This window comes from Dermacentor variabilis, chromosome 4 (genome assembly GCF_050947875.1).
Source record: "Dermacentor variabilis isolate Ectoservices chromosome 4, ASM5094787v1, whole genome shotgun sequence".
In the NCBI taxonomy this organism is placed as follows: domain Eukaryota; kingdom Metazoa; phylum Arthropoda; class Arachnida; order Ixodida; family Ixodidae; genus Dermacentor; species Dermacentor variabilis.
In genome coordinates, this window is record NC_134571.1 from 126,201,807 (window position 1) to 126,221,365 (window position 19,559).

At 49.1% G+C, this 19,559-nt stretch overlaps 1 protein-coding gene and 1 long non-coding RNA gene across 4 annotated transcripts in view; one reads left to right on the top strand and one right to left on the bottom strand.

The window, feature by feature from the left end:
• The window catches only part of LOC142579726 (uncharacterized), a 460,731-nt gene that overhangs the window by 83,953 nt on the left and 357,219 nt on the right, over window positions 1–19,559 (top strand). The window lies entirely within an intron of this gene.
• Window positions 13,201–18,443, bottom strand: LOC142577931 (uncharacterized). Its single transcript, XR_012827106.1, has 3 exons — window positions 18,344–18,443; window positions 15,311–15,385; window positions 13,201–13,324 (listed from the first exon to the last, which is right to left on the bottom strand). It is a non-coding gene; the product is annotated as an uncharacterized LOC142577931 (long non-coding RNA).

The window sequence follows — 19,559 nt, forward strand, 5'->3', positions numbered from 1 at the left end:
CATACTACGTGCCTATCATCGAGGCGACGGGAGCTCCCAGATCTCCGCGACGAATGAAGCATTCGACGCGGGTGACGTTAGCACCTTACCCGCCTGGTTCTCTGCCTACGAGGAGTCGCCTAAGGGTCTTAAGGGAGAACCGGCCCATTGTGAAGTCAGAGAGAGTCGCCTCCAGCTGCCCAGTCGGTCTGATGCGCTCTTACAGCTACATGTACGCTGTCATCCACTATCTGTAAATATTGTACAAAGTTTTTCGTTTCTTCTTCGTCTGCGGAAAGAGCCCGCGGTCTCGGTCGTCCTCCACACCGAAGTCAGAACAATACGCGCCTCGGCTGTCTGCCTCTTGCGTGTGTACCCACCGGAGGTTTCTTTCGTTGTGCTTGCTATACGTGCGACATGTGCATAAACCGTGACTAACGATGGAGGCCCCGCCGGCCCAGTTAGCGAGCGTGTAATAACGACGGCGGCAATTAACCGAGGCCAGTCAGGTTAATTCTCTCTTTTTTTCCAGCAACACTGCTCTCGCGCGCCTGTCCAGCATATTCTCGAACGATGCTCGTTTTGCCGAAGCTGCTTTCGTTGCTGTTGCGAGCGCAGAGGTTCGTGCAAAAAGAAAAATGCTAGGGGGAAGTCTGGCGTTGCGATCGCGGTCGGCTAACACGAGAATAAGGTTTAGTGTAAATGGATTTGTCTTGACCCTGCGTGGTTGCGGCTTGGAGCGTTCTTGTGACGTCACTTGACGCGCTTTATCTAACTAAATATACAAGCACTGAAAGCCTTTAAAAAAAAACATATTAAGACAATTAGGCTCTGTACGCATCCGTAATCATTGTAAACTGTGGAAATTATAACGCGATATGTCGTTGAAAGATGATGAAATTGCGAAGTTCCGAAGACGTTTGGAGCCAAAAAAAAAAAGGCAAACTTTGGACAAATCCATGCCCTATAATCATCGTTCCCATGCTGGTTGAAGTACCGTACTCCCAGCTTCTGCATAGACTCTATCACCACGGTACCCTCTAGTAATCTTTTTTTTTTTTTTTTTTTTGGGGGGGGGGTGCTCTATAGCTGCGAAGTCCTCCAACGACACCACGATGAGAACAGCGCAAAATACACGTAAACGCGCACGTATGTGCGAGGGTATTTTTTGAGGAGGCAATGGGGCCGAACTTCAATTTAAAATTAGAAGTCTGGAGCACCGCGATCTGATTATGAGGCACGCCGTAGTGGGGGAGCCCCGGTTTAATTGTGACCACCTGGGGTTCCTTAACGTGCGCCCAATGCAACACGGGCGTTTTCTCCGCCTCCATCGAAATGCCGCTCCGCGGCCGGGATTCGAACACGTGACCTCGTGCTCAGCATCCGCCGTGCCAAAGCCACTAAGCAACCACGGCGGGTGGGCGAAGCTTTGGTATAGCGAACTTTCGGGGATACGTACGAATTGCTGCTTCGAGGTTGGCTCGATCATTTTGCGTGCGGCGCAAATTTTCTTCGTGCAGCGCTCGCTGCAGACGGTGGGTGCGTCAGTCTGGCGCCGTCGCATTTGTTTTGTTTTATTTCTGCTTTGCTCCGTTTTTTATCCGTTCTACAAGTGTTTATGAGGGATGGAAAAGTTTGGCGCTTCTCAACCGCATCGGAACCAGGACCAGCGAACACTTCGTGAGGGGCAGCGCTTCAGGTAATCATTCCCGCCAAGACGCTTTGGTGGCCTTATTATATTTTTTATTTATTTATTTACCCTAACCATTTTCGTTATTTCCGTCCTTCTTTATCTCCTTTTTGGGATTAGCCAGTGGCAGATAGCATTATTCTGCTCGTTCAGCTATGCTTCTCGCAGAGGTGGGCATTACTTGCATGAAAAATCGAAATGAATAACTGGCTCATTAACCAAACTTGTTTATTATCCAAATGTTTGCTGTTATTTCTCACATACAGCTAACGTCGGCCTCCTCGAACAATCCGCCCCAGGCGGTAGAATTCTTCTCATTTCATATGCGTTTATTTCTATAAAGTTAGTCAAGATTTAAATAAATCTGACATAAGAATAGCTTGTACAGGGCGCGCTTAAAGTGTACAGAGTCGACGTCATAAGATGCACTTTTGAATGCGCTTAATCCACGACTACATGAGCTTATAGTAAAAGTTACATGCAATTCCAGTTTAGTTAGTAGCCGTATCCGAAGCGAGCCGGGCTTGAAACCGCTTAAAACCGTCTGTATACAAGCAGCCATTTGAAGAATCGCGATATACCGGTTTTTCTCGTGGAGTTTCGTGTGTGTAAACATGGAAGACGAAAAAAAAAAAGAAATAAGGCTACCCACCCGTCATCACCAAGATTGTATCGCTGGATCGATGCCTTTGCTGTGATTCAGGATGATATATATATCATTTGCCGTTTCTCGAAATGATGTGTAATTGCCAGCGACTATACGCCAGGCCATAACAAAGAATAATGGCCATACGAATAACAAGAAGCCGACGATGCCGCTGTTCCTGTCTGTATATAACAACGCTTTAATTTGCACTGCACGGCTGGCGTGGCTTGCACGTCTCGCCGACAATGCAGTAATCATTTTGATGTCTGCAGCTTACCTATTTTCTTCTGAAAGCCTTACCGCTTATACTTCAATATTGCGTGTTTTCTTACGACAGGATATACGTTTTCGTCATTATGCCGTGTTGCCCCATCTGTAGCTTTTACATTTCTGTTTTAATGCGATCAGCATTCTCGGGGAACTTGACCCGCTTTCCGCTTTGTCCGTTCGTTATATAAAGTTTTTCACCCAGCAGTGACCCCAAGTCGTCTGCTAGCTTGGACCACGATCTTCTGTTTTGCCGAGCGCACGACATGGGCTGCTCGATACGTTGGATGCAATACGCGTGCCCGAACAGACAACTTCGGCACTGTGTAGACGTGACAATGACATGTGTCCGCTCCTGGCCATTACCCCAGAATGAATGTACCAACCTGACACAAGGGGTCGTGCGTGTAGCATTAATTTAAAGCGATAGCGCCCCATTAGCAACAGGCGTCTCCGCGTCGAACGCGGCCGCTTGATGGGTAGTCATTGCAACGAAGTTGCAGTCAGGACACTAGGAACAGTAGGGACTGCTATACGGAGTTTCAACTGTAGTGTGTTGATTACAGCAAAAAATTTACTCTGTCGTGGCGTCAATGGGCATTGTGACCGTGGCGGCGAGATTGCCACTTGCTGTGTGCCTGCTGATGTGCCAATAAGTTTTCGCGATTCACGGATGGCATGAAAGTATGACATGAAAATACATTAATCGTCGTAATAATCATCATGAGATATGCAACATATCATCACGTATTACACACCCGTCATAAGAAAGGCCGATAATTCCATCATTGTCGGCAGTCACCTCCAATGAATGGATGCGCCAGCATTTTACTGCGATATCAATTATATGGACACTCCTGGTCAGCCTTGCCGTCGGCGTCGTTGTGAGGTTCCGTATAAAGTCCAAGGGCGATATCGTCGCCGCGCGCCGTATGCTGCGTGTGCGAGTGAAAACGTGCGAAAATTAGCCGGTGATCGCGGCTCGATCTCGCGCACGCAACGGTCGAAAGCGGGGAGGAAGAGCGCCGCCTTCCGTCGCGCGACATGCTTGCGGGGGAGGTAGGGAAGGGTGCGGGCGTTCTACTGCGGGAGGCCCGGGCCGCTGCATCTTGGATACCATCATGCAACGAATAATGAGTCCGCGCTGCGCTGTTTCGCGACTTAGTTCGCGTTGATGCGAGCGGCAGCATGAAGGTCAGTTCGCTCGCTGCTGCTGCCGCGTTTCCTCACTGCAGCGTTTAAACAGCTAGTTTTCGGCGGTAATCGAGCGAGATGTGTTCAAAATTGCTTGTGCGCGCCTCATACCATGCTTATTAATTAAATTAGGAGACCTATGTTTCCAAGTTTATACGGCCGATAAAACTAATGTCCTTACTTCGTATAGCTATCCAATTTGCTATTGCAATCGGTGCTACACCCACACCCCTCGCCGCTTGGACGACCCCTCGTACAGTTGGTGTAAGTGCTACACGTTGACAGCAATCAAGCAAGAAAAACCAATATGCTGTGATATAAGCCTAATTTCGTGAAACCGGAGACGCAATATGCGATTGTGTTTCAACGAGAGTTCGCGTGTGCAATCACCGACAGGCGGGCAATTGGATGGGCGCGCTATATATATAGGCACGACTGCGCGCATGCGAATATGTAATTGATTTTGCGTCCGCTCCCTCCTTCCTTTTTATTTAATTTTTATTAGAGGTAGTGCAACGATATGGACGTTTTCTTTTCCTGAGTAAAGTGACGTTCAGTTTCAATATCAAGCGAGATCAGGGACATTCGACACGTGTCCCTATGCCCAAGGCATTCCGACTCGGTTATGTACCGTGGATCGGCGGGAACGTTCGCGAAAGCGGCGCGATATGAGACAAGGGGCGTGTCTTTTTCAAAGGAACGTAATTCGAGCATCGGCAGCGATCGCTCTCCTCTGCGGGTCGTTCAATACGCAGATACGCCTGTATGTCAGTTCTTATCGAACGCGTGCGCCTCCAGAGACGAGGTTATTACCTGCAGCTCGGACGCAAGTCATGTTAGATCTGCCGTTTAAGTGACGTTTAAGGTACGATTTGCCGGGGTTGCCAACGTGTCGAGGAGTTACGCATCGCCTTCGTCGGGGCGTCGGTGTAATATGAGAAATGTGCACGCCACGCGTTTCGGCGCTTGTCGTATGCCGAGTGCATGGGATGAGCGGCGACAGGCTCGATTTCGTTCTTTCTTTCTGTCTGCATCTGTCTGTATGTCTTTCTTTCTCGTTGGATCTCAGAAAAGCCAGGACGTGATGCCGGGAAATTGATTGCCTTCTCCCATATGTCTAACATTCGTCCGCGATCTCTTATGAAACTTCGTAAAACGGTACGAGCCCAGCACCGACGTTTACTTCAATAATTGAAATAAGCTCAAGCGGCCCCTCCGTCTGTTTGCCTTCGCGCATTTCATTCGCGTAAGTATCCTTTTATCGTGCCAAGGATCGCAGGAGCCAGATGTAATGAATTCAGGCTTGTCGTCTTTCTCTCTTTCTCTTTCTTTGAAATGCCCAACCTCTTGGAGGAGGCTGCAGACAGGAACATATCCAAACCTAAACACACTAAGCAAGATGTTTCCCACCCAGTATAGAGACATTTGCCCCTGGTGCGGCGCCAAGCCCACCTTATATCACATTACATGGGAATGCGTTCAGAATCAACAATTCCTTCAAATAAAAGACCCGAGTGCGGAGCAGTGGGAGAGGGTGCTCTCCAGCAGCGACCCGAAAGTCCAGCATGGACTAGTAAGGCACGCTCGCCGAGTAGCCACCCTCAGTGGTGCCCTGGAATAGGGGCGTCGACCCTGCGCAGATGGGGAAGAAGACCGTGAAGACGGCCGACCGCATCTGCCACCGCTAATTTCTAACCAATTAGAGCAAATAAAGTTTTTCCTCCTCCTCCTTCAGCTCAAAAATGCCGCTATGTTCTGCTTTTCGCAACAGAAGTCATTTTGTTTAACTATTGATTAATTTAGAGATAAGAGCAAGAAATACGGACATAAAGTTTAGGTTTCGCAATGTAGCACCTTAATTCGCTTAACCTCTGGCAAGGTCTCTGTCTTTGCTTTGCTTTTATTTATATTGTGTACGATTGGATCCAGGCTCGGACTCCTTTACCAAAACTTTTCCGATGGGGTTCGTTTATTTAACGATGAATGGATGAAAAGGGGAGAAGAGTCGGCTGCCGAACAGAGCCGTTCCAAAGACGAGCGCACTTCGCCCCTTCTTCTTCCGTCCTCGATATCGCGTTAACGTAACAATATTATATCTCTTATAGGACAATGGTGTTGCACGCTTATACTTTCACACAGTCGCGTCCAATTTGTCTTTAGGATGGTAATCTGCAGCTTTAAAGTAATTCAGGCCTCATTTTATTACTGAAAGAGCCCTATAGTTTAAGATGGAGGCTTTGAAGGCTGGCTAAAGAAAAAGACCTATTCAAGAGAGTGCACAAAGGGAGAGAGTGGCACGTAACGTCTGTGCTTGCTCAACCGTCTACCCTGCAGCAATTCTGTAAGTGTTGCTAGTATAGCAGCTATAAGACGGTGGCGACTCGGACCCATCGCAGTGTCACCTATGAACAATGCTATTTGGGCTGGATTCCGGGCAGCATTATGGGAGCAGTGGCTTCGGTAGGTTCACTCAGCAAATGCCTAACGGTTCATCGGATCTCCGCTGTTGTGCCGATTTCTCTGGTCTGCCGTTCCAGCCATCTCGAATCCAGCCAGCACCAGTCGTCGGCGTCGTCACGCGCAAACTGGCGCATTTCGAAATAGGCGCCAGTGTGTACAGGTATTCCAGACACGTCGTCATCCCACAGCGACATTACTTGGTAGAGAAAGGACGCACGTATATCAACAGCGGCAAGGTGCATGGCGAGCATGATATAGAGCGTCCATTGAACTCAATACCCATGACCCTTCGAGGCTTACATGCATGCTATCGGCCGTTAAGAGAACGGTGCAGGTACTCTTCCGAGTCTCTCCTATTGGCTGTTTGGTACGAAATCAGAGATGAGACCTTTATGTTTTAACATGTTTCGCCTATAGGTGTCATATTAGCGGAGGACATTCTCCACTGTGGTTTATGTGTTTCGCATTGGATAATCAGCATCAACGAGAGTGCGTGCTGCGCTGACAGTGATGCTGCTGTGGGCGAATTAACACTGCACCGAAGTGAAGTACCGGCTTCATATGTGTCGCCATCCCATAGTTATTATTATTATTATTATTATTATTATTATTATTATTATTATTATTATTATTATTATTATTATTATTATTATTATTATTTTCATTTCCCCAGGCAGAGCAACAGGCTCATTAGAGTAAACGCTTGGCTCAGGACTTCTCTATATTCCCCCCATATTGAATTGTCCCTTTCCCGCTTACGGCTGTCTATATATGCTGCAAGTCGAAGGCTCTGAAAACTACGCAACGTAGTACGGGGTACGCACCACCGTTAGCTATGCACGCAACTGACGAGACGACGCCTGAACGCCGCGCGCACACGGGAGATAGTGGCACTGCAGCAGCGGTCGACAGCGATGGCGCGTGGCCTAAATTATCCCCTCCCAACGAACGTGTCACGCGCTTTTCTCGCCGCGTATGTATAGTATACCCACGGAGGAGACGCCTGTATACGGCACCGCACTAAGGGCGCGTGATTCCCGCGCCATCTCGTAGAATTATGCCCCGTCTTCCGACGCGCGAGATGATGCGGCGCCCGCCCTCGTCGGTTTCGTCCGAGGATGCCTTGCCTGCTCCCCGTGATCGCCGCATCTGTTTCCCTCGATTCTGTTAAAAGGGGGCCTTCCGTCGGATTGTTGAAAGATCCGAGCGTGTGCGATATCGCAACGTAGCGCGTGCGCCATCTTCCGTGGTGCATCTCTATATATAGGAGTCCGCGCAGAATCCGTGCAGCTTCGGCCGGTGGCGCTCTAATAAATTTACACGCCCGGCCAGCGTGTACGGGTAATGCTTGAGAGTCTAATGGAATGAAGTGTGTACGACCAAAAGGCACCCAGTGGAAGCGATCGTGCCTGTGCCGGAATGTTGTGTCCCGAAGGGGGGGGGGGGGGGCGAATCCTTACACCGGGTGCGTGCAATAAGGGAGGCATCGAATACGCGTGTTTGGTGTGAGCGTTATTCGAGCCGTGTACACGTGACCTGCAATCGTTAGGCGTCGCTATTGGTTTGACCGCTCGCTATATTGCTCTGCAGTACAAGACGAGGGCTCATTCAGAGAAGTGCAGCGTTCTTAATTGACCTTGACGGGTGATGTCGCACGTATAAGGGGCTAAACCAAGGTTACATGGCCGCCTCATAAGTTCGCTATTTGCTTCCTCCTCTTGCGGCTTCTATGAAGGTTCACGTAAGGAGAAAGCATGTGCTGTGCATTCTTGCTTGAGAAGGTATGCGCGTCGCTGCGCTCAGGATATCGGAAAGATTTTCGTTCTTTCTTTCTTTCTTTCCTTCTTTCTTTCTTTCTTTCTTTCTCGCTTTATCACCTGCGCTGAGCCAAGTCCCTATATTTGGAGTCTTCTCCGCTTCCACCTTTGTTGACTAATACCCATTCAAATGAAAGCTTTAATTCACTGAATAATTGATTCTTACTGTCATTCTTTTTCCGCCTGCTCTGGCACGAATCCTATTCGTGGTACTTTGTCCTTCTTTCGTTCGTTCGTTTTATTCCGCAAGTTGGAAAGCTCGGATTGAATAATTGATGTATACATTGACTCCTAATTTGTTTCGTTCATATTTTTTTTTCGTCGCAGTCATTACATTTACAGCGCATACCTGCCTCCTTCCGCCGCCATTTTTTTTCTTCCTCGCGTTCCTTTTGCCCTTCTTTCTCTTCTCGTTCCTAATGTCGCCGCCATAGGGACGTTCGCCGCATTCTGAAGCCGTAAACACAACCGCTGCCAATATATAGCTTCAAACATTTGCATACGGGCGGGCAGAACTGAGCTCGCGATAAGCAGATATATGGGAGCCGCGTCCTAAACGAACGGCACGCTGCGGAGAGAAAAAAAAAATGGTGAACTCGCGAAGCGCATCGCATGCGACGCGCGAACTAGCAGCCACAATAACAGAAAAGTAAGATGAGGTTATGATCTTCACCACACGGACGTGAAGGCAAGTCAACAACAACCCGAGGCGGCTGCTGTACCGACGTGGCCGCGCTTTGTGCGTGCTGCGCGCGTGGAATTTCCAATTCGCGCGCGACGGAGATCAAAGCGTCGCCGAAGTCTCGCTGCGTCCGCGCTTCGACGTCACTCGCTCTTGTGTATAGATGTCACGACGCATCTGTGCCGCCGTCGCGCGCCTCATATTTCCTGCGACGGATCGCGAACTTTGTCTCCTTCTTGTTCTTTTGTGCGCGTGCGCACGTGCGCATTCTTTGGCAGCCGCCTCGCGTGGCTTTCCTCTCCTGAAACTACAGCCGCAAAACGCCGTGCCTATATCACGTTGCAACCGCTGTCGCGATAAAAGCTTCCCGCGTTCCTCCGCGTTTGCCCGCACAGATAGGCTGGATCGGGTTTCTCGTGCGGTGAACGCGCAGTAATAAGGCACTGTCCATCCAGACTGTAGTTTTTGCTTCTTCTTCTTTCGCGAATCAAGACAGACGAAAAGGATGAGTGGCGCGTCTATACAGTCATGTACAACTGCTCCAAAAAAATAAAGAAGAAGAAGAAGAAGAAGCGTGCTTTCGCGAATCAAGACAGACGAAAAGGATGAGTGGCGCGTCTATACAGTCATGTACAACTGCTCCAAAAAAATAATGAAGAAGAAGAAGAAGAAGAAGCGTGCTTTCGCGAATCAAGGCAGACGAAAAGGATGAGTGGCGCGTCTATACAGTCATGTACAACTGCTCCAAAAAAATAAAGAAGAAGAAGAAGAAGCGTGCTTTCGCGAATCAAGACAGACAAAAAGGATGAGTGGCGCGTCTATACAGTCATGTACAACTGCTCCAAAAAAATAAAGAAGAAGAAGAAGAAGAAGCGTGCTTTCTCGAATCAAGACAGACCAAAAGGATGAGTGGCGCGTCTATACAGTCATGTACAACTGCTCCGAAAAAATAAAGAAGAAGAAGAAGAAGAAGCGTGCTTTCGCGAATCAAGACAGACGAAAAGCATGAGTGGCGTGTCTACACAGTCATGTACAACTGCTCCAAAAAAATAAAGAAGAAGAAGAAGAAGCGTGCTTTCGCGAATCAAGACAGACGAAAAGCATGAGTGGCGCGTCTATACAGTCATGTACAACTGCTCCAAAAAAATAAAGAAGAAGAAGAAGAAGCGTGCTTTCGCGAATCAAGACAGACGAAAAGGATGAGTGGCGCGTCTATACAGTCATGTACAACTGCTCCAAAAAAATAAAGAAGAAGAAGAAGAAGAAGAAGCGTGCTTTCTCGAATCAAGACAGACCACAAGGATGAGTGGCGCGTCTATACAGTCATGTACAACTGCTCCGAAAAAATAAAGAAGAAGAAGAAGAAGAAGCGTGCTTTCGCGAATCAAGACAGACCAAAAGGATGAGTGGCGCGTCTATACAGTCATGTACAACTGCTCCAAAAAAATAAAGAAGAAGAAGAAGCGTGCTTTCGCGAATCAAGACAGACGAAAAGCATGAGTGGCGCGTCTATACAGTCATGTACAACTGCTCCAAAAAAATAAAGAAGAAGAAGAAGAAGAAGCGTGCTTTCGCGAATCAAGACAGACGAAAAGCATGAGTGGCGCGTCTATACAGCCATGTACAACTGCTCAAAAAAAAAAAAAAAGAAGGAGAAGAAGAAGCGTGCTTTCGCGGCCTGGCTACTCCGCCTACGGGGCACGAAATTAAGCATGCGCGATATTTAGGCGTCCGAATCCGAGCGTATCACTATTTCTTCCAATGCGTGTATTTTTCGCCTAACGGACCGAAGGTTCAACGAGAAACCGGGATTGCGGACTGCCGTGTGGTTTCCCGAGCGCGCACGTATACGAGTATCGCGCTATCTCTCGTTCGCTTGCTTGTTTGTCTCTCCCTTTCTCTCTCTTATTTGTTACTACTATTTTCATCCTTCCCAGCACAATGTAGCAAGCTTGGTCATAAATCTCTACCTATCTCTAGCTACCTAACTAACCCATACTATAGCTAACTCCGTATAACGTCCTTCCTTTTCTCTCTATCATTCTCATTTTTCTATTTGTCATCATTCTTCTTTTCTTTTTCCTTTTCTCTCTCGAACATTTAAATACGGCAGCCGACGTATAGCGCACTCGTGCAATGGCTTGTATGTATGAACTTAAAGGACTGAGCTTGGGGGTATACACTAATGAAAATAACTCAACTAAAAGGTGCAAGCAGCAGCTATGTGTATACCAGCGTTGCTTTGGATCCGCAACTCGTGCGGTATAACGTTGGTACAGACAACCCGTTGCACAAGTACACGCGAAACGGCCGGCGCAAGCTTCAAGAAGTTGCGCGGTACTTGCACAACTCCCGGGTTCGAATGGATCCACGAGATCCCCCAAGTCCGTATGAGAGGCGCCCCAACTTCCGGCGTTCACGCTTCTCATCTCGCTGTCGGCAACCTCAAGACGTTCTCGAGCCAAAGACGAGCGAAGCGACAATCTTCGGCGGCTGGAAGTCAAAGAAGCGTCTCCTCCACCTTTTTTATTTTCTTTTCTTTTCTTCCGTGCCCCGAAATGTGCACGCTCAGAAAATTCTTTTTGTCAGCATGCGCGCGAGGACGGTGTAATGATTTTCGATTACTTCGCTTTTCCCGCGGTGTCGTTTTTTTCGTGGTACCGCGTCCAAGCGGATTCCAAGAAAAGCGTCGCAAGCTATTTCTTTTATGTCTGTTTTTTCTTTCTCGTCAGTTCTCGTGCTGCGTGTGTGGCATAGAGTGGGGCCCGCTCGTTTTCCCCGCTATATGACGACATATCCGGCGCTGTCTCTCCGAGATCAAAAGCGACTGGGCAGTGATCTAATTTCTTGCGTCGCGTGTGCAGCCGGCTTTCAAAGCGTTCCGACGCTGCTATACAGTGTTGCAAGCGCGTTTTCATGTTAGTTACATATACTTCATAGATCCTTGCGAAAGAGCGATATTTCCATTTATATTAATCTTTTCTCTCTAAGATCCTCTGGATCTGTTTCAGGGTTGGCGTGTATTTAAACTCATCAGCGACATCTTTCCTTCTTTCTTTCCTTCCTTCCTTCTTTCTTTCCTTCTCTCTTTCTTTCTTTCTTCCTTTCTTTTTTCTTTCTTTCCTTCTCTCTTTCTTTCTGTCCTTCTTTCTTTCTTTCCTTCTTTCTTTCTTCCATGCAGTATGCTGCCAAGAGTTGCTTCGAATTTTTGTAGGCGACCGTCATCGCCAAGCTAACGTCGCCTTCTAGGGCATTCGCACGCACTTCGAATGGATACTAAAAGGAGCCACGCATTTCAGTCGCGCCGTGCAAGCTCAATGCGACGTCGCGCTTCTGTTTGTGGAGGCTACAGCCAGCCGTCTATTTCGTTATGGTACATACAGCGAGCCTCCGTGATCCGAGCAAGTACAGTATACGCGCGGTGCGATCTTCGAGTACGCATGCACCGACCACCCGAGCAGTTTTAACACTATACGCGGGACGTTATATAGTAGAGGAGTGCATACCGAAAACGTTAGACTCGCGACCAAGCCGCCTCGCATTATCATAACGCATCACGCGCGGCCTCCACACACGGGCAGCTATATAAGGACGGCTGGGAGCGTTCACCCGCCGCCCTGTCTCGTGCCATAATTCACTCGATTATAATAATGCGTCCGGACCAGGCCTCAGTTCGGGGGAACAAGGAAACAGCATTAAAACGAAATTGGAAGCTGCGCAAAACGGCTGCAGCGCGTGCGCGCTCGAAATTTGCTCCGAGAGAGAATATATGGATTGATGTGCATAGTACGCCTCCGCGGTATAAACCCATTACTTCGATGGCCCAAGCGTGCGTCGGTAACAAGATCAGCCTGCCGAGGAAGGCGCGGGCATCGTAGCAGGCCTCACACTCGATAGGTCATTACGATCCCGCCACTCGATAGGATAGCCTGTTACGAGCCGCTGGACCAAAACCCGGCGCGCCAGATTTGTGCGCCGAGCTCGCCGCATGCATGCAGCGGCGGACACGCCCTGCTCTGGGTCGAACACCTTTACCACGAAGCTATATAGAACGCGCGCGCCGTACTTTTTTTAACGCGAACCGCGTTGAAAGGTCAACATTAGTTTCGGTTCAGTGAAATCGGGTATGGTTATGAGGGAGCAGAGTTTGCGTCAGGTTACGGGATATATGGTAATGCTCCCCGAGAAAAAGGGGTCATCAACGAAGCAACGTTACCGTCAGGGATAGATAAGCTAGCTATCTTGCCGAAGTCGAGGCACTTTTGACAGCCGATGAGGTGATTCCTTCGTGCTTTCTTGCAGCGCTTAAAGATATATCGTGCCCAAAAGGCTTATACGAAATGCCACTTACGACAGCGGCATGAACGGCGTTCTTTTGCTTTAAGGGCTGCCAACAAAAATCCCGAAGGAGAGTGCATGATCTGTTCATCAACACTTCTTCCTTTCTGTTTTTACTTACATTCTCCCTTCCCGATACTGAGTATATAGCCGATCAGAACTTTGATTCGAGGCTGACGTTCCCGCGTTTTTATCGTGGTCTCTCTCTCTTGCAGTGAACTGAGGAGTTGCTGAGAACCTGGTATCGCTTCCTGAAATGATAAAAATGTGTAAAATTGCCCGCTGTGTAAGTGAAATCAAATAATTATTGTGCTGTATAATTCGATTGCGGGGGGTTAAGTGCCACAACCACGGTCTGCTTACGAGGCACTCCGTATAGTGCGGAACTGTGGGTTAATTTTCGACATGCTGGGTCCTTTAACGGGCACCCACTGCACGGTAAACGACAGTTTGAGCAATGCACCCCCTTTCGGAAGACGGTCGCCGCGGCTGCGCGATCGAAGCTGCGACAACGCCGCATCCACTCAGCTAAATACCGCTGTGGGTCAGCCGTGATGAGCTAGCAGTAACAAAACGACCCTTTTGCCTGCTGACCCTCGTACGAATGACAGCCTTAAAATGCGACTGCAGCTAGTGATCACTTGAAGTTGGAAAAAATGCAAGCGGCCGATCCCATATACGTTTCCAGCATGCAGTGCGTAGACTTTCATGGCGTTTCCAGCTCCCGGCAGCGTTCGGGCCTCATGTGTGAAACCGTGCGCAAGCGAAAGATTGCAGCTGAAGCTTTCATAAGAGGCGCAGCCAACGGAACCCACGTGGGGGTAGTGCTGTACGCTACGGGTATCCGTGATGAAACGTAATAAGTGAGATAACACTTTGCGACAGTAAGGAAACGCTTTCTTCCGCAACTCAAAGCGGTGTCAGCTTTCTTTGTTCTTTTTTTGTTATTTTTTTCATACAGCGACTTCATTAGGACGGAAGTGTCAGCTTTTCAAGGCCAAAGCGGGAAGCGGGTTATCCTTATTTCCTTCCTTCACCTCCCCCCCCCCCCCACACACACACAACTCTTCCCTTCACGTCAGTCTACGCTGTGCTTTTCTCTGAGGCCAGCGGACGCAGCAATCTACGCTCCGGACGTGACCTCTTTTCTTCCGGCGCCGCCATTATAGGGAGGCGCCGCGCTTCCTATCGGAAGCGGGCCTTCCCTTTTCTCACTACACATCAACTTGCGGTCGCTTCCGGCCGTAAGACGCTCGCGTGCGTGGAACCATCCACAAACTGTATTAGCCCGCGGGACCAGCGGCGGCACGCCGTTTATGCATATGAATGGAGCGAGAAAGTGGAGGAGCGGTACAGCGTTTGTGGGGCGAGGTTGAGGGGTGGGAGGGAGGGGCAGTTGTTGATTAGATGCGTCGCGGTTTGCATCGCGAAACCTCTTAGCCGGCGCGACCGACGCGTCGCTAACGGTCTCGACGGAAGGGAGTTCGACGGCTATGGTGTATATATAATGCACTCGCGTTCGTGTATAGCCGTACACAAAGTATCGGTGCAGTGTATAGACGATGGTCATTGGTTGCCTGCCGTCGAAGCGGCGGGCACGCCGCCGAGAACATTAGATGCGGGTCGCCGGCAGCGCGAGCGACGCTAAGTGAACTCGCGGATAGAGTTTGTGCACGAGCGATTAAGGAAAGCGTCTGCAGAGGGAGGTTCGTGTGCCGCTTGGCTGCACCGTGTGTAGTTTGCGCAGTTCAGGGTTACCCGGTGTCGCAGTTACGATAGCCCTGTTCGCCTGGTCGTTTCAGAGTGTTTTGGCGGCGCTTCGAAAATCGTGTATAGGCCAGGCGCTAAGCTTTTTACCAGGAGCGTATAAGTAGGCTGAACGTGGTGATAACGAAGCACGATTAACGAGTTGTTTGACTCGCCTGTTGTCGTATAATGCAGAGTTTAAGGCTGTTCACGGGCTTATTGTGTACGTATAGCACTGTCAGGGAACGCTGCGAACCGACCGACCGAATGTGGCGAATCACTTTCACGAGCGGGTACCCGATGCACTCAGTGAGACACCATGACAGATAAATCGGAGCAGCTTGCTCTTTACACAGTTCACGTATTACGTGCTCGCGCACAGTGTTCGCGGGGCGTTATAGCACACTATAGAAACACGCTACCTGAAATGCCACACAGCTAAAAGAAAGTGTCTAGTTACACAGGCAAATAAAACAAAGTCACATAGTCACCTTTCCGCACGCTGATACACCGGGTCTTTAATTAAACTAGCAGGCACAGTACCACACGCATCGCGCAGAAACCACCTGAAAAAAAAATTATTTAGTTAATGGCTTTTCTAGAGTATAAACACGAGAATTCGCCTGTATTCAGTCAGTTTGTGATTATTCGCAGTTATGAAGTATCCGTCTGTGTAGCAGAAAACGATTAGTATTGGTCGAGAATCTTGGCGAACTCGAGACATATGTTTGATGAGCCACAAGCAGAATGGCGTTTATGGTGCATGGGGCGAGCGCTATAGTAGCGATGAATATTGTTTAGTCTGGGTGAATAATGGTAATATATATATATATATATATATATATATATATATATATATATATATATATATATATCGCTTCTCAAAGCATGCATTGGATAACCGTGTCGCAGGCTGATTGTGCGCTCACTCATTATATAGCTGGCTCAGTGTAAGGTATTGTACATTGACTAGTATACCGTTACGGAAAACTTTATATTGAACATGGTTTTGAGAAAACGGTAAACCATGAAGGCTTTCAACTGATGTTTTTAATACTGTGTGCAGTGGCGTAGCTAGGTCGTCTGGCACCCGGGGCCCATAGGTTTTCTGTCACCCCCCCCCCCCACGGTTTAGTCGAGGAAGTCGAGGATATCAACAATTTCCAGGTGTCTTCGGACGTATTGGCGGCGAGGAGTTACGGAATCGCCATCTATCGGAAGCGCCTCGCTGGCGTAGTATGAGGGATCACGTGGCGCGCTCCTCATAGGTTTTGCTGTCAGCGCTCACTGAAAACACCACGCGCGAGCTCTCCCGGACATTTCTGTAAGTAGTTTCGAAACGAGGGAAGTTTTTTACTGTCTAAATAATAATCTTGGGCAAACTGAAAGCACACAATCGTTTACAGACGCTATCTCCTTACCGAATACGTACAGTGAACGCCACTGCGCGCGGTCTCCGCGATGGAGTCTCCCGAACCGGCTTCTTGCGTGAAAGGTAGGTAAACGCTGAGAGCCAACTATGTGAAATATGTTCTTATAGTGTTTGTATAACTAAATGGAGCGTAACAGAATGAAGCCTCAATGCAGCGATCGCGCAGATTCGCGGCGACCGACTGCGCGTCTGCATGCTTGTCCGCGCACTGTTTCGCTTTCTCCGCGCGCGCGTTTCCGCACCGTGCCATGAGCTTTAGGCCGCAGAATATGAGCATTTGACAGTATACAAGCAACCATTGTTGCGTGGGCGCTATCACAGCTGTTTAAAAATAATTTCATTGTAGAGACTTCGACGCCTACGGGGACTGTGATGTCCCGTCGCGACGATTCAAACCTTTTTTTTCTTCTAAATTCTTTGACCTTTCAATATTCTTTCTCGAGTTGCGTCGCACTGTATGTTTATCGGTGATCTGAGCGTGCAATTTCCCGCTGCTCCTTTTTTGTAATCCAGTGCATTAATTCATAACACAAACATGACCGACCATATGCCATGCTTTTTTTAAATGTGCTTCTTACCGCTGCCTTTCCACTCCACTGAACTTGCGAGTATCTATAGCATCGACAAGTTCATAGACCAAACCGTCATGACATTAGTCGGGCAGCGGGCTCGGGCGAGCGTCTCAGTGCGCGTTTTCAGGACATCGCAGACCGGGCGCCGTAGCAGAAATCTTCCTCGCGCTGTGCTTGCTGCATACCCGAGTTGTAGCCGATGACTGTTTGCCGGTTTTATGTTTCGCGAGCAAAGCTTCACGCAGCTTCTTGTCCTGCGGCTACGTGTGAATAAGGCTAGCTGACACCGGCCTCCGTTACATGCGTCCGGCACTGCGGCACCGAGCAGTAGCCTACCATGTTGCGCGCCTTCAATGGCAGCCACTACCTATTGTAGTGCTTTGAAGCGTTGTAAAGGAGACACTCGAAGCGGGAAAATTTCGCCACCAAATGAGGACCGCAGCGTACGAGGGAATTTAAACTCGTTTTCAGCTCGCTTCGGCGCTCCCGAAGCAGCCGACGCGGCCGCTATGTCCACGTGATCCCTCCTAGCACGTCACGCCAACGGTGGCGCCAGATTTTCCAGTGGTGGAGCTCGAGGCCAATATGACACCCCCCCCCCCCCTCCCACCCCGCTGCTACGCCACTGACTGTGTGCCCACATTGTAGAGCCTGTTTTACGCTCGGGCGTCTGAAAAACTTTATATACTGCACAAGGAATTTTCGCAAGTCGGGACTGTTTTCATGAGCCAGAACTAAACAAAATCCACTTGCGAACTCATTCATACTTGTGGGCCTAAGCAGGCTCGCGTGCGTGTGTGCGCTTTATTATGGGGAAAGGAGTTGAACGAACTACGTATAAAAGTTAAACAGGCGTTCCAAAAGCCCCCCGTATCATTTTTACGCTCTACTTTCTATACATATACCGTCACTCTTCAACGTGTCCAAAAACGAAAGTGTTCCGACAGCATTCTCCCTCTTCTCCCACACGCGTTGAAAAAATTCGGCACAACGAAACTTTGCTCTCAGAAAAATCCACCAGCAACGACGATGACGACGACCACGTGCATCACTCTATATACAGCCTGCCGCCGCCGCCGCCGGAGAAGTACTTTTTCACCCCCTTCGGACGTCTTTTTGATGTACGACCGTAACGCCGTCCAAGAAGAAGTGGGACGACATTATGGGGTCGGGATAATAGTTCGAGGAGCTATACGTTGAAGACGCGCTGTAGATGAAATTTTGCGGCTTATGTACGTGGAAACGAGTGAGCGAGGCCATGCGCAGCGCAGTGGCACGACACTTATATATAGTAAACTATAAGTCGGCGTGGGGGCGCCGTATAGGCGAGAGTGTATACATGTACTTACGTCTAGACGCTCTAAACATTCCTCCTGCAGAGGAGAAGGGAGACATAAGAGGTTCCGCAGGAAAAAACGAGCAGTGTCTGATCTGCGGTCCATCCGAAGCCAAACTGATCCGGCGCCGTCTAATCCCCCCCGAAGTCCGGACGGCCGCTATGCGGGGTCGTGTGTGCTTACCCTTCAGCGCTATAATCCGCTTGGAAGGCATAGCCTGCCCGCCGAGTCCGGCGGAAAGACGGACGGACGGCGACGCGAAGAAGAAGCGAAAACAACGGCGCTCCACCGTCCTCGCTTGCTTTCTTTGTTCCTTACTTCCTTTTGTGTGTGCGTGCTGGCGTGGTCTTTGTTTCCGGCCCTACTTACAGGCAAAGGTCAGACAAACAAAGCGCGCCGAGCTCGGTGTATTTCCTCCGAGAGCCAGCGCCGAAGCAGATTGACGGCTGGGGTGGGGTGCGTGCATGCAGCTCAGAGCCCTTCCTCTTCACGATCACACTCTCTCTCTCTCGCCTCGGCCGGCGGAGAGAAGCGGGAGAGGCGTCCGTCACTTGCTATATGAGTGACGGCGAGTTGCCGCGCAAACTTTCTTGACCCTGGCGCGACGCTCCGATGGTTGTTCATTGGTTGATTTCGTCGCATTCCTGTTCGATAGGGCTGAGTCGTTTAGTGCGTCTCGGCCTGGCCTCGCGCTCTATTGAGTAAGGGTCGGGTTGAAGGTCTCTCTACAGAAGTCTGTTATGTTTGGCTCGGAGCATATATCGAGAAGCTGAAATTGCAATAGCGGTTAACGTGGCGCGTGGTGGAAATGGTATTGACACGCGAAAATGGCGATTGCTTACCAGCTGTTGAATGTGTTGTGTGTTAATGCGTGTTAAGTTTGTGTACGGGTGTTTGATGCGTCTGTGCTGAGGGAGAAGTGGCGCAGCGGGAGGGGAGGGGGAAGTTGCAGGCCTGCGCATAAAATTTTGTCCAAGGATGAAGCTTACCGCTTTCACTAAGAAAAATGGGAGGGAACTCCTGAGGGAGCTTCTGCCCGTTTTTTAGTATTGCATTCATTTTTTTTTAATGGAGGTCCTTTAATGTTGCCTTATGGCTTGTCTTATACTTGAATGAGTCTCATATAGAGGGTTGATACAGGCAGGACTGCAGACGCCGCACCGATGACGCTGCTTCGTATTGAAGGCCTCAACTTACCTGCTATATTTATTGTTGCATATTCTCGAATAGCAGAATGATAATACCAACGAAAACCCATGTTGGAAGTAACAAATGACGCAAGCTGAACTTCACCTCACTTCACTTTTTATTTCCTTAAGGACCCCTCAATGGGGCTATTACATAAGGGGTGGGGTTTACAAATGTTCATTTTAATTACTGGCCACATGAGTTCAATGAA